Raw genomic sequence first — 17,835 nt, forward strand, 5'->3', positions numbered from 1 at the left:
TTCAAAAGGAGATGTTTTGTCAACAGTGCTGTATAGATGGAAAAGTCTTGAGACTACCATAAAAATAAGACTGAAAACCAGAAGCAGGAGGCTTAAGTCCAAAGCCTGAGAACACCAGAGAACTCCTGACTCCAGGGAACATTAATCGACAGGAGCTCATCAAACACCTCCACACCTACACTGAAACCAAGCACCACCCAAGGGCCAACAAGTTCCAGAACAAGATATACCATGCAAATTCTCCAGCAACACAGGAACACAGCCCTGAGCTTCAATATACAGGCTGCCCAAAGTTACTCCAAACCCATTGACATCTCATAACTCATTACTGGACACTTCATTACACTCCAGAGAGAAGAAATCCAGCTCCACCCACCAGAACACCGACACAATCTTCCCCAACCAGGAAACCTTGACAAGCCACCCGTACAACCCCACCCACAGCAAGGAAATTCCACAATAAAGAGAACTCCACAAACTGCCAGAATACAGAAAGGTTACCCCAAACACAGCAATATAAACAAGATGAAGAGACAGAGGAATACCCAGCAGGTAAAGGAACAGGATAAATGCCCACCAAACCAAGCAAAAGAGGAAGAGATAGGGAATCTACCTGATAAAGAATTCCAAATAATGATAGTGAAAATGATCCAAAATATTGAAATCAAAATGGAGTCACAGATAAATAGCCTGGAGACAAGGATTGAGAAGATGCAAGAAAGGTTTAACAAGGACCTAGAAGAAATAAAAAAGAGTCAATATATAATGAATAATACAATACATGAGATCAAAAACACTCTGGAGGCAACAAATAGTAGAATAACAGAGGCAGAAAATATGATTAGTGAAATAGAAAATAGAACGGTAGAAATAAATGAATCAGAAAGGAAAAAAGAAAAACTAATTAAGAGAAATGAGGACAATCTCAGAGACCTCCAGGACAATGTTAAACGCCCCAACATTCGAATCATAGGAGTCCCAGAAGAAGAAGATAAAAAGAAAGACCATGAGAAAATACTTGAAGGGATAATAGTTGAAAACTTCCCTAAAATGGGGAAGGAAATAATCATCCAAGTCTGAGAAACCCAGAGAGTCACAAACAGGATAAACCCAAGGTGAAACACCCTAAGACACATATTAATCAAATTAATAAAGGTCAAACACAAAGAACAAATATTAAAAGCAGCAAGGGAAAAACAACAAATAATACACAAGGGGATTCCCATAAGGATAACAGCTGATCTTTCAATAGAAACTCTTCAGGCCAGGAGGGAATGGCAGGGCATAGTTAAAGTGATGAAAGAAAATAACCTACAGCCCAGATTACTGTACCCAGCAAGGATCTCATTCAAATATGAAGGAGAAACCAAAAGCTTTACAGACAAGCAAAAGCTGAGAGAATTCAGCACCACCAAACCAGCTTTCCAACAAATGCTAAAGGATATTCTCTAGACAGGAAACGCAAAAAGGGTGTATCAACTCGAACCCAAAATAATAAAGTAAATGGCAACAGGATCATACTTATCAATAATTACCTTAAACATAAGTGTGTTGAATGCCCCAACCAAAAGACAAAGACTGGCTGAATGGATACAAAAACAAGACCCCTATATATGTTGTCTACAAGAGACCCACCTCAAAACAGGGGACATATACAGACAGAAAGTGAAGGGCTGGAAAAAGATTTTCCATGCAAATAGAGACCAAAAGAAAGCAGGAGTAGCAATACTCATATCAGATAAAAAAGACTTTAAAACAAAGGCTGTGAAAAGAGACAAAGAAGGACAGTACATAATGATCAAAGGATCAATCCAAGAAGAAGATATACCAATTATAAATATATATGCACCCAACATAGGAGCACCACAATATGTAAGACAAATGCTAACAAGTATGAAAGGGAAATTAACAATAACACAATAATAGTGGGAGACTTTAATACCCCACTCACACCTATGGATAGATCAACTAAACAGAAAATTAACAAAGAAACACAAACTTTAAATGACACAATAGACCAGTTAGACCTAATTGATATCTATAGGACATTTCACCCCAAAACTGAATTTCACCATTCTCTCAAGCGCATACAGAACCTTCTTCAGGATAGATCACATCCTGGGCCATAAATCTAGCCTTGGTAAATTCAAAAAAAATGAAATCATTCCAAGCATCTTTTCTGACCACAATGCAGTAAGATTAGGTCTCAATTACAGGAGAAAAACTATTAAAAATTACAACATATGGAAGCTGAACAACACACTGCTGAATAACCAACAAATCACAGAAGAAATCAAAAAAGAAATCAAAATATGTATAGAAATGAATGAAAATGAAAACACAACAACCCCAAACCTGTGGGACACTGTAAAAGCAGTGCTAAGGGGAAAGTTCATAGCAATATAGGCATACCTCAAGAAACAAGAAAAAAGTCAAATAAATAACCTAACTCTACACCTAAAGCAACTAGAAAAGGAAGAAATGAAGAACCCCAGGGTTAGTAGAAGGAAAGAAATCTTTAAAATTAGGGCAGAAATAAATGCAAAAGAAACAAAAGAGACCATAGCAAAAATCAACAAAGCCAAAAGCTGGTTCTTTGAAAGGATAAATAAAATTGACAAACCATTAGCCAGACTCATCAAGAAACAAAGGGAGAAAAATCAAGTCAATAAAATTAGAAATGAAAATGGAGAGATCACAACAGACAGCACAGAAATACAAAGGATCATAGGAGACTACTATTAGCAATTATATGCCAATAAAATGGACAACGTGGAAGAAATGCACAAATTCTTAGAAAAGTAAAAATTTCCAAAACTGAACCAGGAAGAAATAGAAAATCTTAACAGACCCATCACAAGCACGGAAATTGAAACTGTAATCAGAAATCTTCCAGCAAACAAAAGCCCAGGTCCAGACGGCTTCACAGCTGAATTCTACCAAAAATTTCGAGAAGAGCTAACACCTATCCTACTCAAACTCTTCCAGAAAATTGCAGAGGAGGGTAAACTTCCAAACTCACCCTAATACCAAAACCTGACAAAGATACCACAAAAAAAGAAAACTACAGGCCAATATCACTGATGAAGAGAGATGCAAAAATCCTTAACAAAATTCTAACAATCAGAATCCAACAACACATTAAAAAGATCATACACCATGACCAAGTGGGCTTTATCCCAGGGATACAAGGATTCTTCAATATCTGCAAATCAATCAATGTAATACACCACATTAACAAAGCCATATGATTATCTCAATAGATGCAGAGAAGGCCTTTGACAAAATTCAACATCCATTTATGATAAAAAAAAAACTCTTCAGAAAGCAGGAATAGAAGGAACATACCTCGACATAATAAAAGCTATATATGACAAACCAACAGCAAACGTTATCCTCAATGGTGAAAAATTGAAAGCATTTCCCCTAAAGTCAGGAACAAGACAAGGGTGCCCACTTTCACCACTACTATTTAACATAGTTTTGGAAGTTTTGGCCAGAGCAATCAGAGCAGGAAAAGAAATAAAAGGAATCCAAATTGGAAAAGAAGAAGTAAAACTCTCACTGTTTGCAGATGACATGATCCTCTACATAGAAAACCCTAAAGACTCCACCAGAAAATTACTAGAGCTAATCAATGAATATAGTAAATTTGCAGGATATAAAATCAACACACAGAAATCCCTTGCATTCCTATACACTAATAATGAGAGGATAGAAAGAGAAACTAAGGAAACAATTCCAGTCACCATATTAATGAAAAGAATAAAATACTTAGGAATATACCTACCTAAAGAAAGTAAAGACCTATATATAGAAAACTATAAAACACTGGTGAAAGAAATCAAAGAGGACACTAATAGATGGAGAAATAAATGGATGGAATAGATGGAAATAATAAATGGAGAAATATTCATGGATCAGAAGAATCAATATAGTGAAAAAGAGTATATTACCCAAAGCAATCTATAGATTCAATGCAATCCCTATCAAGCTACCAACGGTTAGGGTAAAACCTCGAATAGCCAAAGCAATCTTGAGAAAGAAGAATGGAACTGGAAGAATCAACTTGCCTGACTTCAGGCTCTACTACAAAGCCACAGTCATCAAGACAGTATGGTACTAGCACAAAGACAGAAATATAGATCAATGGAACAAAATAGAAAGCCCAGAGATAAATCCACACACCTATGGACACCTTATCTTTGACAAAGGAGGCAAGAATATACAATGGACAAAAGACAATCTCTTTAAGAAGTGGTGCTGGGAAAACTGGTCAACCACTTGTAAAAGAATGAAACTAGATCACTTTCTAATGCCATACACAAAAATAAATTCAAAATGGATTAAATATCTAAACGTAAGACCAGAAACTATAAAACTCTTAGAGGAGAACATAGGCAAAACACTCTCTGACATAAATCACAGCAGGATCCTCTATGACCCACCTCCCAGTATATTGGAAATAAAAGCAAAAATAAACAAATGGGATATAATTAAAATTAAAAGCTTCTGCACAACAAAGGAAACTATAAACAAGGTGAAAAGACAGCCTTCAGAGTGGGAGAAAATAATAGCAAATGAAGCAACCGACAAAGAACGAATCTCAAAAATATACAAGCAACTCCTGCAGCTCAATTCCAGAAAAACAAACGACCCAATCAAAAAATGGGCCAAAGAACTCAACAGACATTTCTCCAAAGAAGACATGCAGATGGCTAACAAACACATGAAAAGATCACTCGTTATCAGAGAAATGCAAATTAAAACCACAATGCGGTACTATTTCACACCAGTCAGAATGGCAGCTATCACAAAGTCTACAAGCAATAAATCCTGGAGAGGGTGTGAAGAAAAGGGAACCCTCTTACACTGTTGGTGGGAATGCAAACTAGCACAGCCACTATGGAGAACAATGTGGAGACTCCTTAAAAAACTGGAAATAAAACTGCCTTATGACCCAGCAATCCCACTGCTGGGCATACACACTGAGGAAACCAGAATTGAAAGAGACACATGTACCCCAATGTTCATTGCAGCACTGTTTATAATAGCCAAGACATGGAAACAACCTAGATGTCCATCAGCAGATGCATGGATAAGAAAGCTGTGGTACATATACACAATGGAGTATTACTCAGCCATTAAAAAGAATACATTTGAATCAGTTCTAATGAGGTGGATAAAACTGGAGCCTATTATACAGAGTGAAGTAAGCCAGAAAGAAAAACACCAATACAGTATACCAATGCATATATATGGAATTTAGAAAGATGGTAATGATAACCCTGTATGTGAAACAGCAAAAGAGACACAGATGTATAGAACAGACTTTTGGACTCTGTGGGAGAGGGAGAGGGTGGGACTATTTGGGGAAATGGCACTGAAACATGTATAAATATCATATATGAAATGAATCGCCAGTCCAGGTTTGATACAGGATGCTTGGGGCTGGTGCACTGGGATGACCCAGAAGGGTGGTACAAGGAGGGAGGTGGGAGGGGGGTTCAGGATGGGGAACATGTGTATGCCCGTGGCGGATTCATGTTGATATGTGGCAGAACCAATACAATATTGTAAATTAATTAGCCTCCAATTAAAATAAATAAATTTAAATTTAAAAAAAAAGAAATCACAGAAGCTTCTTGCAGGAAGCTGACCTTGACTAGTAGATGAAGGAAAAGAAAGATAACTTGTGAAGATGCTGACATTTCAGAGTTAGTTTCCCAAATTGGCTATGCATCAGAATCACCTGGGGAGTGTAGAGACTATTCAGATTCCGGAGATTCAGATTCATTACACAGAGTGGAACCTCTGAATAGAAATATATGTCTTTAATAATACCTAGATGACACTAATATAATAATTCTTTAAACTTCTTGGAAATTTTAGCAATTTTAGGGCAAAATTTAGGAGATATTTTTTAAACTCAAATGTTTAGCATTTGAAAAATGTTTTGATATCCCTTTCCTCACCAGATTTTTTTCCCTTGGCTTTCTTTTTTTGTGGGTGGAATACCTACTAGGTGATGTCTGTTCTTTAGTAGAAGCCAAGATTCTGATATTCTTTTGCAATTATCATAACAAGTTATTGTAATAACCTTTTAGCTGAATCAGATGAAGTTCTATTTCCATGTTTTCATTAGAATTAAAAAATGGAATAAGACTCCTAGAGCATATGCTTATGAGGTACTTGATATTTTAATATTTGTATTTCTTTTAAATGTCAACATGAATTGCCACTGAACAGGGCAAGAGATATTTGGTTGATATTTCCTTTTTAGTGCAGAAATCACTGCCTCCTAGATCAGCTTTCTTTCTTTCAATGTGTGCTAAAACTTTGAAAACTGGATGGATATTACAATGACTTACCAAAAGGATGATTTCTCCCAAAACAGATCTGTTACTCTTTGGCATTTTTCAGAACCTCCTAGAAACATCTACAAGGCTTTTATCTCATGTCTTCCCCAAATCTATAGTGCACTAAGCAGGGTTCCCAAAAACTGTGTTGAGAATTTTCATATTGATCTTCTTATATTCTTCAAATTTACTAGAAATTCACTTATTCAAGAAGGTTTGGAACATATACTATACTCTAAGAACTACATACAAGAGTGAACAAGGCAGATATCATTCTTGCTTTAATGGGGCTGACAGTCTGATATGAAACAGATAATTATATGGGTTATAATCATATCAAGCAGAAGGAGGAATTCACTTTCTCAACAACGTCCCACTTATTCTACCTCATCACCACAGGAACTGGTTCTCCATCTTCCTGGAGAGAGAGCAGAAAAGATTTCTTAGTAGTATGTTGGCCATTGAAAATTCCTGAGACAACAATAAAAGGAACAACTCATCACAGACTGACCACAAGGCAAACTGGGAAAAGGAGAAACCAACCCTTCTCTATCCCATGCTCTTTGCTTTGCCCTTGGGCTCCTCAGGGAACTCATTTTTCACATTTTTGTTTTAACTGGAAGTTTGCTGTGATGGCATTTATTGGTGCTAAAGAGAAGTTGGGCATTGATTGCTTAAGCCTGTTTAACTACTGGTTGAAGACAACTTGTCCTGCGCTGATAGATTCCCAATGGGCCTTTAAGATCCTCCAGGCATTTTATGCCAATGGGTGACTTTGATCTGGACATTTGAAAGCTGATCAAAAACATCAGCTAAAAAAACTAATTACTTATTTGCCAAAAATGAAACACGATTTCTACTCATGTCCTCAGAACACTATTATCCAAGGACACATTCCTCCCAAGGTTGCAGCCTGGATCACCAAGCCCTTGCCACATCACAGACTTCATCTTTCTTCACTATGACTTCACTCTTGAAAGAAACTACAAAACGCCCACTCATCAGGTATCCTTAGACTGAAGACTTTCCTTAAACCAGACAAAGCTAAGAAGAAGAAACCAAGAAAATAGCCTCAGGATAACCTGAAATAGGCATCATAACATTTCATTACTGCCATCCTGACCATTACTGAATTCTTATTCAATGTCTGTAGGCTCTTCATTCACACCTAGATCTAATTTATGTGGCTAATCTCTGTTTTTCCCCTGAGCACGTTAGTTAAAGCTGTTGTTGTAAAAGACCATGAAATTGCTGATCATTACTCATAAATGTTCACTTGGTATCTATTTACTCTGTACTTACACACAAATCAGACAAGGGTTGTTTCTGTTCACCAGTACAAATTAATGCAGTAAATGTCCAAAAAGAAGCATTTCATAATTCTTGATAAATATATAAGAAATATATAACATGTATAAATATATAAAATGTACTTTATATAAAGTAAATATATACAATAAATTTACAGATTTGCACTCAGTGTTTGCAGGTAGGCCTGTTGATCACATAACATTCTACTAAGCATGGTTTTTGCTGTTTTGTTTTTCTTTTGTTGTATATTTTACCACACACCAAATGAAAACGAGAGTGGGCAGACTGTTGCAAAAGACAGTTACGGTGAAACCAGTAAGATGTGATAGTTGACAACCTGATGAACAGAAATTAAATAAAATACCTATCAGTTCAGTTCAGTTCAGTCACTCAGTCATGTCCGACTCTTTGCAATCCCATGAACCACAGCATGCCAGGCCTCCCTGTCCATCACCAACTCCCAGAGTTCACCCAAACTCATGTCCATTGACTCAGTGATGCCATCCAACCATCTCATCCTCTATTGTCCCCTTCTCCTCCTGCCTTCAATCTTTCCTAACATCAGGTATTTTCAAATGAGTCAACTCTTTGCATCAGGTGGCCAAAATATTGGAGTTTCAGCTTCAACATCAGTCCTTCCAATGAACACCCAGGACTGATTTCCTTTAGGATGGACTGGTTGGATCTCCGTGCAGTCCAAGGGACTCTCAAGAGTCTTCTCCAACACCACAGTTCAAAAGCATCAATTCTTCGGCACTCAGCTTTCTTTATAGTCCAACTCTCACATCCATACATGACCACTGGAAAAAAGATGGACCTTTGTTGGCAAAGTAATGTCTCTACTTTTTAATACAGTGTCTAGGTTAGTCATAACTTTTCTTTCAAGGAACAAACGTTTTTTAATTGCATGGCTGCAGTCACCATCTGCAGTGATTTTGGAGCCCCAGAAAACAAAGTCAGCCACTGTTTCCACTGTTTCCCCATCTATTTGCCATGAACTGATGGGACCAGATGCCATGATCTTCATTTTCTGAATGTTGAGCTTTAAGCCAACTTTTTCACTCTCCTCTTTCACTTTCATCAAGAGGCTCTTTAGTTCTTCTTCATTTTCTGCCATAATGGTGGTATCACCTGCATATCTGAGGTTATTGACATTTCTCCCAGCAATCTTGATTCCAGCTTGTGCTTCCTCCAGTCCAGCGTTTCTCATGATGTACTCTGCATATGAGTTAAATAAGCAGGGTAACAATATACAGCCTTGACGTACTCCTTTTCCTATTTGGAACTAGTAGTATTATATTAATTTTAAACTGCAAAAAGAAAGATAATGTGATATCTTTTGTTGAGGAGTGTAGGATCTGTTCCCTGACCAGGGATGAAACTCAGGCCCCCTACATTGAGAGCACAGGGTCTTAGCCACTGGACCACCAGGGAAGTTCTGGTTCTGCATGTCTTATAGATGCTGAGAGTGGACAGTATTACTGTCCAGCATGTTAAGTTATATTCTTATGGTGTCAATGAAATCAAGAAAGTATTAAAAACTATATTCATTATATTCTTTTAAGAATGAAGAGGAGCACTGTTTGCAGATGGCATGATTCTCTACATAGAAAACCCTAAAGACACAACCAAAAAATTACTAGAGCTAATCAATGAATATAGTAAAGTTGCAAGATATAAAATTAACACACAGAAATCCCTTGCATTCCTATACACTAACAATGAGAAAACAGAAAGAGAAGCTAAGGAAACAATTCCATTCACCACTGTGACAAAAAGAATAAAATACTTAGAAATAAATCTACCTAAAGAAACAAAAGACCTATATATAGAAAACTATAAAATACTGATGAAAGAAATCAAAGATGACACAAACAGATGGAGAAATATACCATGTTCATGGATCAGAAGAATCAATATAATGAAAATGAGTATACTATCCAAAGCAATCTTTAGATTCACTGTAATCCTTATCAAGCTACCAATGGTATTTTTCAGAGAACTAGAACAAATAATTTCACAATTTGTATGGAAATAAAAAAAACCTTGAATAGCCAAAGCAATCTTGAGAAAGAAGAATGGAACTGGCGAAATCAACCTACCTGACTTCAGACTATACGACAATGCTACAGTCATCAAGACAGCATGGTACTGGCACAAAGACATAAATATAGATCAAAGGAACAAAATAGAAAGCCCAGAGATAAATCCACACATCTATGGACACCTTATCTTTGACAAAGGAGGCAAGAATATACAATGGACAAAAGACAACCTCTTTAACAAGTGGTGCTGGGAAAAGAATGAAACTAGAACACTTTCTAACACCATACCCAAAAATTAACTCAAAATGGATTAAAGATCTAAATTTAAGACCAGAAACTATAAAACTCCTAGAGGAAAACATAGGAAAACACTCTCTGACATAAATCACAACAGGATCCTCTATGAGCCACCTCCCAGAGTAAAGGAAATAAAAGCAAAAATAAACAAATGGGACCTAATTAAACTCAAAAGCTTTTGAACAATGAAGGAAACTATAAGTAAAGTAAAAAGAAAGCCTTCAGAATGGTAGAAAATAATAGCAAACGAAGCAAATGACAAAGAATTAATCTCAAAAATATACAAGCAGCTCCTGCAGCTCAATTCCAGAAAAATAAACAACCCAATGAAAAAATGGGCCAAAGTACTAAACAGACATTTCTCCAAAGAAGACATATAGATGGCTAGCAAACACATGAAAAGATGCTCAACATCACTCATTATCAGAGAAATGAAAATTAAAACCACAATGAGGTACCATTTCACACCAGTCAGAATGGCTGCTATCACAAAGTTTACAAACAAGAAATGCTGGAGAGGGTGCAGAGATAAAGGAAGCCTCTTACACTGTTGGTGGGAATGCAAACTAGTACAGCCATTATGGAGAACAATGTGGAGATTGCTTTAAAAACTGGAAATAGAACTCCCATCTGAGTCAGCAATCCCACTGCTGGGCATACATATCAAGAAAACCAGAATTACTATTAGTTTTATTTTGAGAACTAAAAACACAGATTGCCTCTTTCTTAAGAAAGCAGAGGAGTATGTAATGATTTCATTTAATTTACTCTATTAACCTGATACAATTTGGCACTTGAAGGGATAAGCCTTGTTTATTATAATAATAATAGCCACTACTCTTAAGTATCTGCTTCTTGCCAAGTTGGGGCTTCCCTGGTGGGTCAGATGGTAAAGCGTCTGCCCACGTTGTGGGAGACCTGGATTCGATCCCTGGGTCAGGAAAATCCTTTGGAGAAGGAAATGGCAACCCACTCCAGTACACTTGCCTGGAAAATTCCATGGATGTAGGAGACGGGTAGGCTACAGTCCATGGGGTTGCAAAGAGTCAGACACGACTGAATGACTTCACTCTCTTTCTTTATTACTTGCCAAGTAATATGTCTGGTCTTCAACATAAATACCTTTACTATTCCCAGATAGTTATTATTATTCCCATTTTACCTGCTAAGAAACTGACTGAGGGAGATAACTGTGTGCTGGAGGACAAAAAGTAAGTGGTGGAGACAACTTGAATCCAGTTGGCTAAGACACCCAACTTATTATCTTCATGACTCAGATAACCACGATGGCGTGATCACTCACCTAGAGCCAGACACCCTGGAATGCAAAGTCAAGTGGGCCTTAGGAAGCATCACTATGAACAAAGCTAGTGGAGGTTTTTCAAACAGTTGAGCTATTTCAAATCCTGAAAGATGATGCTGTGAAAGTGCTACACTCATATGCCAGCAAATTTGGAAAACTCAGCAGTGGCCATAGGACTGGAAAAGGTCAGTTTTCATTCCAATCCCAAAGAAAGGCAAAGCCAAAGGATCCTCAAACTACCACACAATTGCAGTCATCTCACATGCTAGCAAAGTAATGCTCAAAATTCTCCAAGCCAGGCTTCAGCAATACATGAACCATGAACTTCCAGATGTTTAAGCTGGATTTAGAAAAGGCAGAGGAACCAGAGATCAAATTGCCAACATCCATTGCATCATCAAAAAAGCAAGAGAGTTCCAGAAAAACATCTATTTCTGCTTTCTTGACTATGCCAAAGCCTTTGACTGTGTGGATCACAACAAACTCTGTAAAATTCTGAAAGAGATGGGAATACCAGACCACCTTACCTGCCTTCTGAGCAATCTGTATGCAGGTCAACAAGCAACAGTTAGACTGGAAATGGAACAACAGACTGATTCCAAATTGGGAAAAGAGTACATCAAGGCTGTATTTTGTCACCCTGCTTATTTAACTTATATACAGAGTACATCATGTGAAACGCCGGGCTGAATGAAGCACAAGCTGGAATCAAGAGTGTCGGGAGAAATACCAATAACCTCAGATACGCAGATGACACTACTCTTATGGCAGAAAGCAAAGAAGAACTAAAGAGCCTCTTGATGAAGGTGAAAGAGGAGAGTAAAAAAGTTGCCTTAAAACTCAACATTCAGAAAACTAAGATCATGGCATCTGGTCCCATCACTTCATGGCAAATAGATGGGGAAACAATGAAAACAATGAGAGACTTTATATTTTCAGGCTCCAAAATCACTGCAGATGGTGACTGCATCCATGAAACTAAAAGACCCTTGCTCCTTGTTAAGAAAAGCTATGACCAACCGAGACAGCATAGTAAACAGTGGAGACATTACTTGGCCAACAAAGGTCTGTCTAGTCAAGGCTATGGTTTTTCCAGTAGCCACGTATGGATGTGAGAGTTGAACTATAAAGAAAGCCGAGTGCCAAAGAATTGATGCTTTTGAACTGTGGTGTTGGAGAAGACTCTTGAGAGTCCCTTGGACTGCAAGGAGATCCAACCAGTCCATCCTAAAGGAAAATCAGTCCTGGGTGTTCATTGGAAGGACTGATGCTGAAGCTGAAACTCCAATACTTTGGCCACCTGATGTGAAGAACTGACTCCTTTGAAAAGACCCTGAAAAGACTGAAGGCAGGAGGAGAAGGGGATGACAGAGGATGAGATGGTTGGATGGCACCACCGACTCAATGAACATGGGTTTGAGCAAATTCCAGGGGTTGGTGATGGACAGGGAGGCCTGGTGTACTGCAGCCCATGGGGTCACAAAGAGTCGGACATGACTGAGCAACTGAACTGAATTTGCCATGCAAAATAATATATTTGCATTTCCAAGGGTGTGGACTTCTGGGGTTGAGGGAGTTCTAACCTTGTTCAGTTCTTCAGCTGTGCCCAACTCTTTGCTACCCCATAGACTGCAGCATGCCAGGCTTCACTGTCCAGACTTGCCCTGGAGGCTCCTTTTTCCAACCTCCACAGGCTGCCTCCTTCCAACCCTGCAGGCTCCTTCTTGCTGTAAGCACCAGGAGAGATTCCTTTAGAAGTCAAAAGGTTGTTTTTAGGGTGAGTTCAGCTTCCAGGGAAAGAAATGTGTGTGGTTGAGGAGGACCAGGCCGGTCACTCTGAGAGATGGATAGACTTAACTGGTCATGTCAGGGAGTTACTCTGGATGGGTTCTTCTTAAATGATTAGAATTCTCTCTTAGCTCAGACTTACCAGATACAGAATCTCTCTCCTCTCCCAGGCTGAGAACAATGCTCTATGGAGAAGAGGAATAGAAATAGGAATCTTCCCAGCATATTACAAAGGTCCTAACATTGATGACTCCTTTTTGAACACTGTCAGAGAACCATGATTGCCTATAAGCGGTCACCTGGGATTGGGAAAAGTAAGACTTTGGTGTCTTCAGTTCAGTTCCGTCACTCAGTCATGTCTGACTCTTTGTGACCCCGTGGACTGCAGCACTCCAGGCTTCCCTGTCCATCACCAATTCCTGGAGCTTACTCAAACTCATGTCTATCAAGTCGGTGATGCCACCCAACCACCTCATACTCTGTCATCCCCTTTTCCTCCCACCTTCAATCTTTCCCAGCATCATGATCTTTTCAAAGGTGGCCCTTTGAAAAGTTAGAGTTAGGGTTCTTTGCATCAGGTGGCCAAAGTATTAGAGATTCAGCTTCAGCATCAGTCCTTCCAATGAATATTCAGGACTGATTTCCTTTAGGATGGACGGGTTGGATCTCCTTGCAGTTCTTTACATAGCAAAAGAGACTTTGAAGATGTAATTAAACTAAGGACTTTGAGATGGGGAGATTATACTGGATTTATCCAGGTGAGTCCAATAAAATCACAAGACTCCTTCCAAGCAGAAGGAAGCAGAAGAGGAGGCTGGGGTGAGGCGATAGGAGGATTCAACTGGCTAATACTGAAAATGGAGGAAGGGGGCCTTGAGCCAAGGAACGTGCTGGCCACTAGAAACAGGAAGTGGAAAGGAAATGGATTCTCCTCTAGAACCTCCAGAAAGGACCCAAGCCTGCCAAGAATTTTGCAAACTGAGCACCACGTTGGACCTGAGACTTCTAACCATGGACGTGTAAGTTAATAAACTTGTATTGAGTTATGTCACTAGAGTAGTGATAATTTGCTATAGCAGCAATACGGAGTGAGTACTAATTCCCTGGGCTTCCCAGGTGGCTCAGTGGTAAAGAACCCACCTGCCAATGCAGGAGACATAAGAGACATTCAATCTCTGAGTCAGGAATATACCCTGGAGGAAGGCATGGCAACCCACTCCAGTATTCTTGCCTCAAGTATCTCATAGACAGAGGAGCCTGGTGGGGTTACAGTCCATAGGGTCACAAAGAGTCGGACACTACTGAAGTGATTTAGCATGCACGCACTAATTCCCTATCTTTTATTGTTCTTTAATTATTTCATTTGTGTGAGTCTTACTTCCCTGCTGCTGCTACTGCTGCTAAGTCACTTCAGTTGTGTCCGACTCTGTGCGACTCCATAGACGGCAGCCCACCAGGCTCCCCTGTCCCTGGGGGAGGCAAGAACACTGGAGTGGGTTGCCATTTCCTTCTCCAATGCATGAAACTAAAAAGTGAAAGTGAAGTCGCTCAGTGTCCGACTCTTAGCAACCCCATGGACTGCAGCCTACCAGGCTGCTCCATCCATGGATTATCCAGGCAAGAGTACTGGAGTCCTAGGAGACCATAATCATTCTTGAGAGATTGGTCTTATTCATTTCCTCTTTCTTTTTCAGGTTCAATTAGATATAAGCTTTAGGCTCTAGGTGAACTCACCAGGCAGTCACATTACAAAACTTCCGCTGACAACTTGCAGAAAGCATGGCATCCAGGCAAGCACTAAGAATTGTAGACCCATTTTTATTAAGAAGAGAAAGATCTGGTGCTGCCAGTCCAGGTGGCAAGCTCTCTCTCCCCTGTCAGAGGGCACTGTTACATAGTTTTCTATCAACAGTACAAGTGCTAAATATCACTCCGCCTCTTCCTCCTATTTTGAAAATTCTCCCTCTTCATGTTTAGCAACATTTTACAGACATATATCATACCTAAGCATATAGATATAACATATATAACTATACATTATTGAATATACCATTGCTATTTTTATTTTGAACAAATTGTTATCTGTTGGATTAACTAAGTATAGGAAAAATAAATTGATCTGATACTTGATACCTATTCATGTTGTTTTATCACCTTTTTAATTTTTGGATGGCTGGACATGATGTACCAGGTCAAAGGAAATACCAGAAATAGACCATTATGTGGTAGTGAGGTGTGGGGGCATGGAAACATTTCCATAGCCCTATAATTAGGTCTCAGCCGTTTAGTGAGACTATTCCTCCAGACTGTGAGCTTCACGGATGTTTTAACTTCCCCACATAGGTGAAAGAGGCGGCTAGAGAATCCTGGAGTTGGTGGTTTCCCTACTCCCACCTGAAAGCTTAGGAACAAAGTTAATTGGGAATTTCCCTTCCCCCAGGTCACTTAGGCTCTGATAATGCCTCAGTAAAGTTAGGCCCTGATTAGCTTAACAAGGGCAGACCTTATTAAGTAAAAACAGAATGCTCTGGTTCATTTCAAAAGGGTCCTTTTCTCCTTCCCAGGTTGAAAGCACAAAGGAATTTTTCTCCAGTATTTACTGTGAGAACCTAGTTGAGCTACTGGGGTTGAACTGCAGATAGTGCCAGTTTAGGAAGGTGAGTTTTTAAGTTTCAAAAATTGCCCACACTGAGCCTCCTGCAATTTGTCAGTTACAGTTCAGGTTTTCCTACTCTGTCTGGGGCTGGTTTCAGGTAAGTTTGGCCTTGTGAGTGTCTGCTCTGGAAAGCCATTACTCCCTGTATTCACCTGTCTGTCTCCCGAGTCTTGAGGGCAGAAACTTGCCCATACAGTCCTTATTTCTTTTAGGGCTCCTAGAAGAATTGTTGATATTTTTATTCTATTTAACTTTTTATTTCTTATTGTGATTTCTAAATTCCTTGTAAGTGGAACCCTATACAATCAATGTTCAATTAAAATTCTCTGGTTAATTGGACAGTTCTGAGTTTCCCCCAGACTGAAAAGAATGAATTTGTGTTGTTGTTGCTACTACTCTGAAGATGTTATTGTTGGGGTTTTGCTGTTGTTGCTGGTGGTGACGCTATATCATATACAAATTATATAGAATGAAAGGAATAACCTAGCGGAGAACTTCAGGAGAACATTCTTTGACATGAATTGTAGCAATATTTTCTTAGATCTGTGTCCCAAGGCAAAAGAAATGAAAGCAAAAATAAACAAATAGGACCTAATCAAATGCAAAAGCTCTTGCACAGCAAAGGAGACTATCAACGGAACAAAAAGACAGCCTATGGAAGCAGGGGAAAATATTTATAACAATGTAACTGACAGGGTGTCGATATCAAAGATATACAAATAGCACATACAGCTCAATATCAAAAAAGCAAATGGCCCAATCAAAACATGGGCGAAGGAGCTGAATATACGTTTTTCTAAAGAAGACATACAGATGGCCAATAGGCATAAGAAAGGATATGTGATAAGAATCACTTCACACTAGTCAGAATGGCTATTATCAAAGTCTACAAATAATAATTGGTGGAAAGGGTGTGGAGAACAGGGAACCCTCCTACACTGTTGATGAGAATATAAACTGGTGCAACCAGTGTGGAGAGAAGTATGTAGGTTTCTTAAAAAATTAAAATAGAGATACCGAATGATCCAGAGATACCATATGCATTCCTGGGCATAATCTGGAGAAAATTATAATGCAGAAACATGCATACACCCCAATGTTCAATAGCAGCACTGTTTATAATAAGTCATGAAAACAACCTAAATATTCCTCAGCAGATGAATGGATAAAGATGTGGTACATATATACAGTGGAATATTACTGACCCATAAAAAAGAATGAATTAATGCCATTTGCAGCAACATGGATGGACCTAGAAATCATCACACTAAGTGAAGTAAGTCAGAAAGAAAAAGACAAATGCCATATGATATCACTTATATGTGGAATCTAAAATATGACACAAATGAACTTATCTATGAAACAGAAACAGACTCACAGACATAGAGAATAGATGTGTGGTTGTCAAGGGGGAGGGATGGGTTGGGAGTTTTGGATTAGCAGATACTATTATATATAGAATGGATAAATGACACGGTTCTACTGTATAGCACTAGAAAGTATATTCAATGTCCAGTGATTTAAAAAAATAGAAAATATGACAAAGAATGTATATATGTATATAACTGAAGAACTGTGCTGTACAGTAGAAATTAATGCAGCATTGTAAATCAGCTATACATGGGTAAAATAAGTTTCTTTTAAAAATGTCTATATAGTGGAAAATTACTTAGCTATACAAAGAATGAAATAATACCACTTGCAGCAACACAGATGGACCTGTAGATTATCATTTTAAATGAACTAAGTCAGACATAGATAAAGACAAATATCATATGAAATCACTCACATGTGAGATCTAAAAAAAGATGCAAATAAACTTATTTACAAAACTGAGATAGATTCACATAGAAAACAAACTTATGTTTACTAAAGGGGGAAGGAGAGGAAGGGTAAGTTGTGCATTGGGAATTACATATACATACTATTATATATAAAACAGATAAACAACAATGACTTACTGTATGGCATGGGGAAGTATATTCAATATCTTATAATAATCTATAATGAAAAGAATCTGAAAGAATATGTATATATAACTAAATCACTTTGCTATACACCTGAAATTAGTAAAAC

The sequence above is a fragment of the Ovis aries genome, chromosome 15 (assembly GCF_016772045.2).
Source record: "Ovis aries strain OAR_USU_Benz2616 breed Rambouillet chromosome 15, ARS-UI_Ramb_v3.0, whole genome shotgun sequence".
NCBI lineage: Eukaryota > Metazoa > Chordata > Mammalia > Artiodactyla > Bovidae > Ovis > Ovis aries.